General features: G+C 43.6%; 1 long non-coding RNA gene across 1 annotated transcript; it reads right to left on the bottom strand.

The window, feature by feature from the left end:
- Positions 1–2614: 2614 nt before the first annotated feature.
- LOC113586097 lies at positions 2615–3567 on the bottom strand. Its single transcript, XR_003411579.2, has 3 exons — positions 3405–3567; positions 2947–3057; positions 2615–2845 (listed from the first exon to the last, which is right to left on the bottom strand). It is a non-coding gene; the product is annotated as an uncharacterized LOC113586097 (long non-coding RNA).
- Between the last annotated feature and the right edge of the window lie 7192 nt (positions 3568–10759).

A 10759-nucleotide genomic window follows, 5' to 3' on the forward strand; every position in this document is an offset into this window, starting at 1 on the left:
TTTCTCTTTCCTTTCTTTTTCTAATAACCAGTCACATGGCCAGCAGCTCAATTATGTTCCCCTTCCGCCATTTTCTCTTGCCAGATAAAGATTCGAAAACAATTAACCGTGTTTCCACCAGATTTCTTTTAAGGGAACAACTGAGTAATCAAGCAACCTTCCATTCAAAATTCCACACTGCAACTTAAGCTGCAAATGGTGTTTTTGTCCTAATGTTTGATTAATTCCTCCCAGTCTAAAATTGTATATATTTAGCTGACATACTGTATATATTGTAGATATTTAGCTGACACACTGAACCAATATATCATGTCATCATGAATAAAATATCATGATATTTTTAATAACAAATGGCAATTTTCTAGGAAGAGTCCCAAGGCTTGGTGATTCCGTTTCCGTTTTCTCTCTCACCAGCTGACTCGGTCTGTTACAATAGCACCTGCACCACACATGAAGACATACATTTGTTTCACAATAGTAACCTGCACACCCACTGAGGTGTTCCCTTAACTAATGCAAGGACTAGTCTATATAACTTTCAATTCAGCATATGCATACATAAGTAATGTGATGTCATTTTGTGTTTCAAATAGTATCTCATAATATTTTTGCATGCGTGTGCATGCATGCATTTTCTTTTTTCTCCCACATTTCAAAATCATTTGGCCTTCCCCAGGGTAGACACTCTAAAAGGCGGGACTGGTGCGCATTGGGGACATCACTATTCCACAGGCACTTGACTTCAGGTCAGTAATGCAGCCCAGCCGTGCGTGTGTGCGTGCGTATGTGACCGCTTGCCTTCTCTGGCTCTTCAGACCTCAGTAAACATTTGTGGCGTGAGCCGAGCCTTCCGTGGACCTTCTAATTCACAGGCAGATAGAAACACCTCAAAGAACACGCGAGCGCAGGAAGGTTGGGGAGAGAAAAACAGCTTGTTGCTTCCGCTGGACCTTTTATTAGGCTCCTTCAAAGGCTGATGGAAGAGGAGGTGAAAGGAGGGGGAAATCAAAGTGGGATCTGTCATCCTGCTGGAGCGACCGCACTCCTGAACGTCTACTCCCAGCTTCCTCGCAGAGCCATTGCGGACCACGGCGCTGCACCCACACATTCGGGCACAGCAACGCATCTAGGCAGCCCGATGTTTATTTTAAAAAGAGAAACAAACAAAAAATTTGGATGGTGAAACGTAACGCTAGGCAAACAGTTTTGAGAAAACATCTGAATGAAAGCGTGGAAACAGCCAAAGGTGGACACAAGCGGATTGAAGACCATTCAGCTACATATTCAGCTTTACTGCCCTCCATACAAAAGACTATTATACGTTTGAGAAAGACCAGTAACACAAAGGAAGGGCAAAAAGCAGGAGAGGGATTATGCGAATACTGTGGGCTGCTGGGAGCAGAAAGAGGGCCTCTTTCTCAGCTGTTACCCCAGCCACTTCATGTCATACCACACACCCTTAGCTTTACCATGAATCTCTTTTTTTCTCCATCTCTCTGCGTCATAGCTGAAAAAACAGTCAGCAGCGACACAGCAGCAGGTGACTACATCTCTAACACCCCCACTAATAAGAAGAAAGACAGAAAGGAACTGGAAAATGAACTGTAACAAATATAAAGACCTCACGAAAGGAGCTGTAGTAGAACGCAGGTGCCGGGGCCACTGATCAAAGCGTAGAAGCTATGAAGCATGCTGTGAAGATGGTTCCACCTTGCTTTAGGCCAACTGCGAGCCTTCCACCACGACTAATGGAAGCATGTGCTGTGTGCAAATCCCACTGCTTGTGAGAAACTGTATATGCAGCTCAGCAATTTTGTAGGTGCATGCTAAAATTTGCACAACAGGGAAAAAAATTAAAAGGTCCTCTCCTTCACTCACTCACACACACGGAGACAGTGTTTCCTTTCATGTTTCCATGGTGCATATGTGTGGTGTGAATATAGGGAGGAAAGAAAAAAAAAAAAAAAGAACCTCTCCCAAAGTCACACACGCAGACACACAAGGAGACAGTGTTGTCCATGTTTCTTGCTCTCCTTCTATGTTTGGGTGTGTGTGTGTGTGAGGGAGAGGGAGAGAGAGAGATTGATTTCTTTCCCCCTGGTTTTAACATACCGGTAAACTTGGCCCAACCAAACACTGCGCACTGCTCCTTGATCGTACAGTGGAAGAGATGCAGGAAGCAAAAAGGAGAGGAAAAATGAGGGAATAGAAGAAGAGCAGGAGGAGGGGAACACGGGGGGCGGGGGGCAGAGCGCCTGCAACTCCGCTGATCATTATGTCTAGCCTTCAGGTGTCTGAGCTGGCTGCTTTTTGGGGGAGGTGTGGTTAGCAAAGGAGGGCAGACAAAGGCGGCACAGCGCACCGGTGTACACAGGCAGGGAGAAACAGAGGTGGAGAAAGATAACTGAGAAAGAGAGAGAAAAGAAAATAGAATTCTATTTTTTTAAAAAAACTGATTAGAAAATCCTCTAATGAAGTGACTTTATATGGTCTTCTTTGCCCCAGAACATCGCCCCGGAGAATGGGCCAGACTGTTTTTTTTTTTTCCCCCTTTGGCAGTGCCTAATTAAAAACATCTGAAGGCTCTCGAACATCAAACAGTCCTCTTAAGGTCTGGTAGTTAATGGCATCTTTAATATAAACGGGGTTTTTTTCTTTTCTTTTTCTACCTTTCTCCTGCCTATAAAGAATATGAACAGACAGTGTGAAAATGTATATTAACGTATAATAAACTGTGCAGTATTCACTTATGAAGCACTGCGAAAATGTTTTGAGGGAAAGGGGTAAAGTAACCCTCAGCCTGGCGCGGGCCACGATGTCAGGGCTGACTGTCCCGCGCCTAGAACTGTAAAAAAAAAAAAAAAAAAAAAAAAAAAAAAATTAATATGTACGAGTTTTACGAGGTGAAGGTAAAACAACTGTACAGGCAAACTGCTAAAAACGTACCTAAAAATAACGACATGAACTTGAAATATTCAGTCCGCTTGTTCGGCTAATTGCAGTAACTGAGCCGTGCAGACCGGGAGGGTAATTCCGCAACCTCGCAGATCTTCGCACCTTCAGAAAGGGTCAACGGGTTTATGGCGCTCTACACTAAAAAGAAAACGTCTGAATTGCGCACTTCTAACGCCCGTGTGCGTCCTTCTACGCGCCAGGAGGAAACGGTCAGAAATAAAGCAGATCAAACTGAGCTAAACCTAAGCGAGAGTGTATAGAACTGGTCACAGTTTCACGCCACAGCTCAGTTTAAAACGGGTTATTAAATAGGTGATTATTTACCACGATTAAATGCTTCTCTCAAATGCAATAATGAGTGAGTGGAACAGAGTGGCAGTTAACCAACCACGGTAGATCAGGAAACAATAAAAATGTTCACAGAATTAAAAAGTAATATCGATACTAACCATTCTTTATGCACGCCACAGCGTCATTTGGGCGAGTCCTGTGCTACTGCGGCGCTCTGGAAAGTCCGTTTGGTCATAGTAAAACCGGCGAAGTGGTCGCAGCATTTTATTTCGTAAAAGTTGCGAGAGATGCTGGCCGTCTCGGACGCCGATAGATGTCCCACGGCTGGGCTCTGACACTTCAACATTTCCTGCGTCTGCCGATTGAACGCAGTGGGAAGAAGCGCGAGGCGGCGTCACGTGAGCAGTGGAGACCCCGCGCCATTGGCCAAGCACGCACGCATTGATAAGGCTTGTCTTTGTTCCATTGGATTAAGGGCGCGGATGGAAACGACGCTCCTCCTCGCGGGCAAGCTGACTTGTGTGCAAGAATGTGTGAGAAAAAAAATGTCTACTTTTTCAGAGAGGAAGAATGTTAAAGATTTTGAGAGGACCGGGGTTAAATGGGCTTCGATGGGAATGTAAAGTGCCACATATGGGAATTGGTGTTTGTTCTGCAGAAAAAAAAAAAAAGGCACAGAATTCTTAATTATGCATTTCATGTGACTGTATTTTTTTCAAAGTGTTCTGGAAGTTATTGTTGTGATCTACATAGACTACATAAAGAGGCCACTACCTGTCATTCATAGGGTTTGGGATACATATAGAGAGAGTATTGGTTTCACAGAATATCAAATTAAGAAGAAGAAAAGTTTATTACTGTAATCATTCTAATTCTTAAAAATGACTATTTGGATATTAGAACACAATACCATGCATGCACCAGCATCTGTTTTAAATTATAGTAACAGGGAGAATAAAATCTCAGTTCAAAGAATTTTGATAGGCTTGTGTTGTCTGGCAAAGCCATTCTATCTTCTGCTTGCATACGGTTTGTTTTAACACAGTGCAGGCAATATGCCTTGCATATTTGCATGAGAATATGGCACAGCAATGCTGCCTTTACTAGTACCTAATGCTAACAAAGAGTGTACATACAAGGATCATGTCAGTCCAGTTTCACACTGGTGAGTGAAGAGTAATAATAAACATAGACACTGTACCATGAAGATGTCTCTTCTGATTGTTATTAGTGCGTGGATAGATTCGGTTAATGGTTGCAATGTGAGATGGAGAGCCTCATGTTAGACACTTCTGTTAAAGAACAGTTCACTCTCCTTTGCTCTGAGTGTGGCATGAAAGCAAAGGCCTGAGGTATGTGGGAAATAGAGCATGTTTAATACAGGGCTGTGTATCTTACACTGCTTGAAAGCAACATTAAATCAATATTCTCCAAAGCTTTCTCTCGTGTTATTCACTTGACTGCTGTTGTGATGCACCATGTAGGTTGTGCACTTGTTATGTGCTTTTTGTGACTATCTATCTATCTATCTATCTATCTATCTATCTATCTATCTATCTATCTATCTATCTATCTATCTATCTATCTATCTCTCTCTCTCTCTCTCTCTCTCTCTCTCTCTATATATATATATATATATATATATATATATATATATATATATAAATATATATATATATATATATATATATAAATATATATATATAATTATTCCTCCATGCCCTAATTTGGATTGCTTGCAGCATTATATGTTCAGAATTCACCCCCTTTGCTTTGATAGCAAAGAAGAAACAAAACCTTTTTTGGCTTATGATTCTTTCTTTGTCATTACATTTCATCCGACAGCTGACTACCCCAGGTTTGCTTTTACAGATATCTGAACAGAACTTTATGCTTCTCACTATAAGGTATTTTTCACTCTCAGAATTACGTGGTTCACATTTTGTTTGCTCAGCTCAGGATAGAGTCCCTAACATGGTGTAAAAGCACTCCTACTTTAGATGCATTTACCAGAAGTAACTTTTGCATTTCCTTTGTAGATCTAAGTCTACTATGTGGCACATTGCATCAGCCTATAAGCATGCACAAAAAAAGGATCGAGACTCAGGCCCAGCCCCTGTGAATCGGAAAGGTCCTGCATCAGTAGAATGGCTTCGTTTATAAAGAAAGGTGCTAGGCATTTGGCAATATTTCCTTCCTGGTTGGTTTTGCTTTTTATAAATACCTGAGGTAAATGCTCAGCTATGCCATTTTACTCAAATATAACGAACTTGCCTACTGAAAAGGGAATGGATTTTACAATCAAATATCATCATTTATGGAATTTGCACTTCAGAAAGATTATAGCAGTCATCTCAGTGCCTTAATGTGCCAAAGCTTCAATGCCTGTCTCATCATTTCCTTTGTATGTTCAGAATTAGGTCCTGTCAGTTTGGTGTCACAATATCCTACTGCAGGTGCATGCGAGTTGGGGTTGGGGTGAGGAAGTAGAATACAAAAGTAGGAGAAGATCACTGGCAAGGTGCTTAGTTCTCGAGCACAAATGGGCAGAATCTTATCTTTGTTCCATTCCTATATTTAGACTGACATTTTGCAGTTAATGCAAAAATATTTTAGGTCTGAATTTAGTGTCAGTAGTGACATAAAAACAGAAAAAAGTGCCTGAACCCCAGTAAGGACTTAAAAAAAATTCTGGAACCAATGAAAGCAATTTCTCACCCCAGCTGATGGGTAATTACCATCTTTGAATGAATTCTTTCTACATTTTTATGAATATTGATTTCCGATCAGTTTGTGTGTGGGAGCGAGACGGTGAGTGGACGGATGTGTGTGTCAAGCTGGTAGCAGTTTTAGCATATGCATTACTCAGTTCCAGCCATCAACAAATAGCTCGATGGTTGTAATACTGTACATTATAATACAGTTGGAGTCATGTGCTCTGGAAGAAGTAGGTGCCAAATGAGGACTGTGTTTTGTGGTGTGTTCTGGTTTCATTAGGAAGAGAGAAAATTCTGCCTCGCAAATATCATTCCCACAGGGATTTCTATGGAAACATGACACGGTGACAGATGATATCCTAATTTTCTAGCTTGTGTTAAACGCAGATAATAGCCATTCTCTTATGTAAGAGTAAAATTATATACATTCAAATATTATTTAAATGTATGCTATGTGCCTTGCTACTTTACTGATTGATGCTTTGGGTATTTCTTTGTTTTCCAGTGTGCATTAAAGATGTGTCTGCTTATTAGCGAAGACATTTTTGTGGCAGGAGTTGTTCAAGATTAAAAAAGAAACTGGAAACTCTTTTTGTTTCCATTATATAACTAAATTGTGCACATGTGTGCTAATTTCCCTGAACATAGTCCATATCCCATATTCATATGTCCATGCCTCACTATCTGATACTCTGGTGACGCAGTGTATTTAATGCTGTTCCCTTCCTCCATAAAACTGTGCAAGCTACAGGTTTCATCCAACACATGCACACTCATAAACACACATATGGAAATGTACATACCCCACACCTACATAGCCACAAACACGCCGCCATACACACCCACACCGAGACACATGCCCAAGAGACTCGCATGGCATCTGCCCTAAAATTTGTGCCAAAACAGGAGGAAACAGAGCCCTGCAGCTTGGAGCGGCGACCTGCCAGGCGACAGCGCTCAGCGGCCTGCCAGACCTTGTGGATCAGCTGAGGACTGCTGATAATATATCCACATGGGCCTGCCAATGGACACCTTCAAAGGATGCTGTTTCTCCGGAAGAGATGCCTGGCCACTGACGATGGGCCTGTAAAAAAGCACAGTATGCCTACAGCCAAAAGTATAATCCGTTACAGAACAAGAAATAACAACATTAGAGCTCACCAGCTGTATATAACAGGGGGTAGTGGGAGTTATTAGATTCACCGTCTCGCGCGGGTCTCCGAGGCAGGGGCCATTAATGTTTTCCCTGAGACTTATGGGTGACTCCAGTGACCAGAGCATTTCACTGTCCTGTTTGGTCAACTGGGGGTTTGTATATAAACCTTTGAGATGATTCAGATGAGCAGTGTACGAATGCAGCTCAGGACCCTTGAGATTAGTTCAAGGCTCTGATGAGCCTTGGCTGCATATGTGATGTAGCAGTAGGAATGGACAAATGCTCTAAAAAGCTAGAGAACCCAGTTCAGCTTCACAGGGTCTGTGGTCACCAGACCCGTCTGAGGCACCTATGCTAAGTAGAGATTACTAGCAAGGTGTACGGTGCATTCGTGATGTTAGAACACAATGCTAGAATTTTTTTTTTTTTTTTCCCCTCCAGCATCTATCTATTTTTGCAGTTTTGCAAAACGCTACAGAGGCTCTAATACTTCGGTGCTTTGTAAAACAAGCTGCGGTGTCGACGGATTCGCCGTGGAGAGAGACGGAGATTTCTGAGGAGCTTTAAGCTGTTTAAAGTGAGCTGAGTCTTAAGACGTGAGAGAGCAGGATTAGAGCTTGAACGCACTCCCAGCAATGATAAAAAAAATGAATGCGCATCGGCTCATAGATGTCATAGCGTTTCCGAGCATGACCGCCAGCTGAAAGTGTAAGCAGGTGCTCTTTCCCAGATCTGTTTTTCGCCCTTTAGACAGAAGCTTACGGAGATGATATTCGCTTTTTATTTGCTTTTAGGCTTAAAAGTGGCAAAGGAGAAAGGTAGCACTAGTTTCACTTTCGATCAGAATGTGTTTGGGGATTTTTTATCTCTATGTTTTGTGCGCTCTCTGACGCAGCTCTGCCAGGCGCCTCTGTGACGCAGTAATGTGGAGGGCGGAGCATGTAAGCATGTGCTGTCCACTGGGGTGAGCGTGGATCCGGGTCAGCTGTCTGCGAGGGCCCCAGCTGGATCGAGAGGCTTCACTTGTCATCACCGAGGGGCCCTCCCCCCTCACCCCTGCCCACCCTCCCAGAACAGACGAGCCCCTTGCTGGAGAAGTCCAGCTGACAACAGTCTGCCCCCACCCCCACCCCCACCTCCCGCCCTCCCAGGCGCGTGTCCTCCGACAAAACAGAACATGAATAGCTCCATTCCTGCTCTTTTGCTTCCTCCCACATCCACCTGCGTGCAGGGGTCAGGCCGCGACAGCCTCTTCAGTTGGAGCTCCCGGGCACATGGCACGGAAGGTGCAAATGAAGGAAAGATGATTGGAACGCAGAGCCCTGGCATCGGCGGATTGGACGTGGTCCCGCTTGGCACCAACCCAGCGCCCAGACACACCCGTGTTCATCTGAGACACTGCCTGGGACCACTCCACAGCGTGAGCACACGCGACGCACGGGTGTTGCTGCCCCCGAAGGAGGCTGCTTCCTCTGGTGAGGCAGGAAACGGCATGCAATTCACTCCATTAGCAGGCGACTTTACATATCTGAACGTTAGCCCCCCCATCGCAGTTCACACTGTTGGCCTTGCAAGCACAGCCTAGGGTTAGCATATGGCTGATAGACAGCACAGTCTTTGGGGCTAAGAATAAGACAGTAAAATCTTTTTTTTTTTGCATTTGTAATAATAAATGTTTGCACTAATATCTGTTTGATTCTCTGATAATGGTTAAAATTATCAGAGGCCTTTTTGTACAGTAAATACAGAGTCCTCAAACTAAAGAGCATATTTGACTTGGCCGTTTCGATATAACTCAATAGTAATTGCACAGTTCACCACTGAATCTTTTACCAACCCAGGTAAAGAGAATATCCTGTGAAAATAGGGTAAGAACAGACACAGACAAAGGAGGGACCATCTAATAACTCTACATTTGCTGCACTTACTGTGCAGCCAATCCTTCCTGTATGGTGTTCAATAATTCAGCTGTTTGTACCTGTGGAGTGATGGGGTCTCGTTCGGAGGCCTTAAACTGATGTATAATTAAATGCCAAGCCACATGAAAGTGCATAAAAGATCAGGTCAGAGTCTCCTTATAGAATCCACCTGCCAAAGCCATAATGACACCACGCTGACGGTGGATCTGATAAAGAATATTTTCAGATAACAAAAGGAACTGCAATGTCTTCGCGTATTTTTGACACGACTTTTAGCTCAAACATGATTTTGTTGCGGTACTGTCACGGTAGGCCGGTCACAGACCGGGAGGGACACGCCCATTCCAGACAGGGACCGTACCACCTACCTGCCCCGCTGTCAGTCACCTGTGTTTTAATAGGAGACACCTGAACCCTTATTATATGTCTCCCTATATACATTCCTACAGCTGCTACAAGAGAACGCTGTGCATTAACGGCCGTAACTACGAGTGCCCATCGGTGCGACGCTACTCATACCAAAGCTTCTTTTTTTCCCCCTTCCCCCGTTTGCTTTCATTGCCATGGAAAATAAAGAGCATATCAACTCGACATTGCCTTTCGCTTCTTCTGTGCCGCCGTCACAGGTTCATTTTAGTTCAGACAAACAAACATACCCCAAAATGTTTAGAAATTAACTTTCCTTTACACAGAGGCATTCAAAGTCTTCTAATATTTCTCTACACATAGCAGATAAAGCCATATCAATATTTTGCAATTTTCTATGAACTACTTGTGGGACAATTAGGCCTACTGTACTGAGCTTAGCAAAACATATAAATGTTTTAAAAACTTTAGAATTATCATTGTCAGCAACCATCTTAAAACCGATCACCAGAGAGCAGCAGCCATCATCCGAATCGTCGGCTAGACCACTCATGATCTTTCCTGTTCCGTTAAAATCAAAGTGAGGCCTGCACGGAACATTTCCGTTCACTCTGAAAGCATATCGTGGCAGGCCCACCGTTCGCAGTGCTCTGCACGGCTGTCCGGTGCCGAGGTCTAATATCTCTGCCTCGCAGGCGGTAGCGGATACAGCTCAGGGTGGCGAACTCCCGTTCGTTGCTGACTGCTACGTCGAGTGTCATTCCCCCCCCCCCCCCCCCGCGCATTATAGAACGAACTGGGAGAGCGCGATAAGGACCTCAAAGCAAATCTATACATCCGCGAACAAGCGCTGACTTGAAAATAAATAAATAAATAAATAAAGACGCTATACATTCTGCCCCAAGGATTTACCCCCGGAGTGCGCGCGGCGCTATGGAATTCAGATATTACCATAATGTATGTGGCAGAATTGAAAGAATGCAAATAGCGATGCTGTCGCAGTGGGGCTTCTCCCGCTGATTCTCTTCTGTCTCGTGAAACAGTTGTAAAAGTGATGCCTCATTTCACATCTTCATTCCCAAAAATTGGATTGCCTAGCATTCTGACTACAAAAAGAGTTAATTTCAGTCAATTGGTAATAAACAGCGTGTGTTTTAATTGATTTTATCGCAAGCTGTGTGCATTTCAGAATTGCCTTCCCCCAGCGAAAGCTTTGCAGCACTCTCTGTCTGCCCGACTCTAGGAAACTACACTCGGGTACTGCCATTTGCTAACCCTTATGCAGAGCGAGAGGGTTTCCTGTCAAAAGCGGGAAAATCTAATTCATGCACTCCGGCTCAGGAAAGGACTTATTC

This window comes from Electrophorus electricus, chromosome 26 (genome assembly GCF_013358815.1).
Source record: "Electrophorus electricus isolate fEleEle1 chromosome 26, fEleEle1.pri, whole genome shotgun sequence".
Lineage (NCBI taxonomy): Eukaryota > Metazoa > Chordata > Actinopteri > Gymnotiformes > Gymnotidae > Electrophorus > Electrophorus electricus.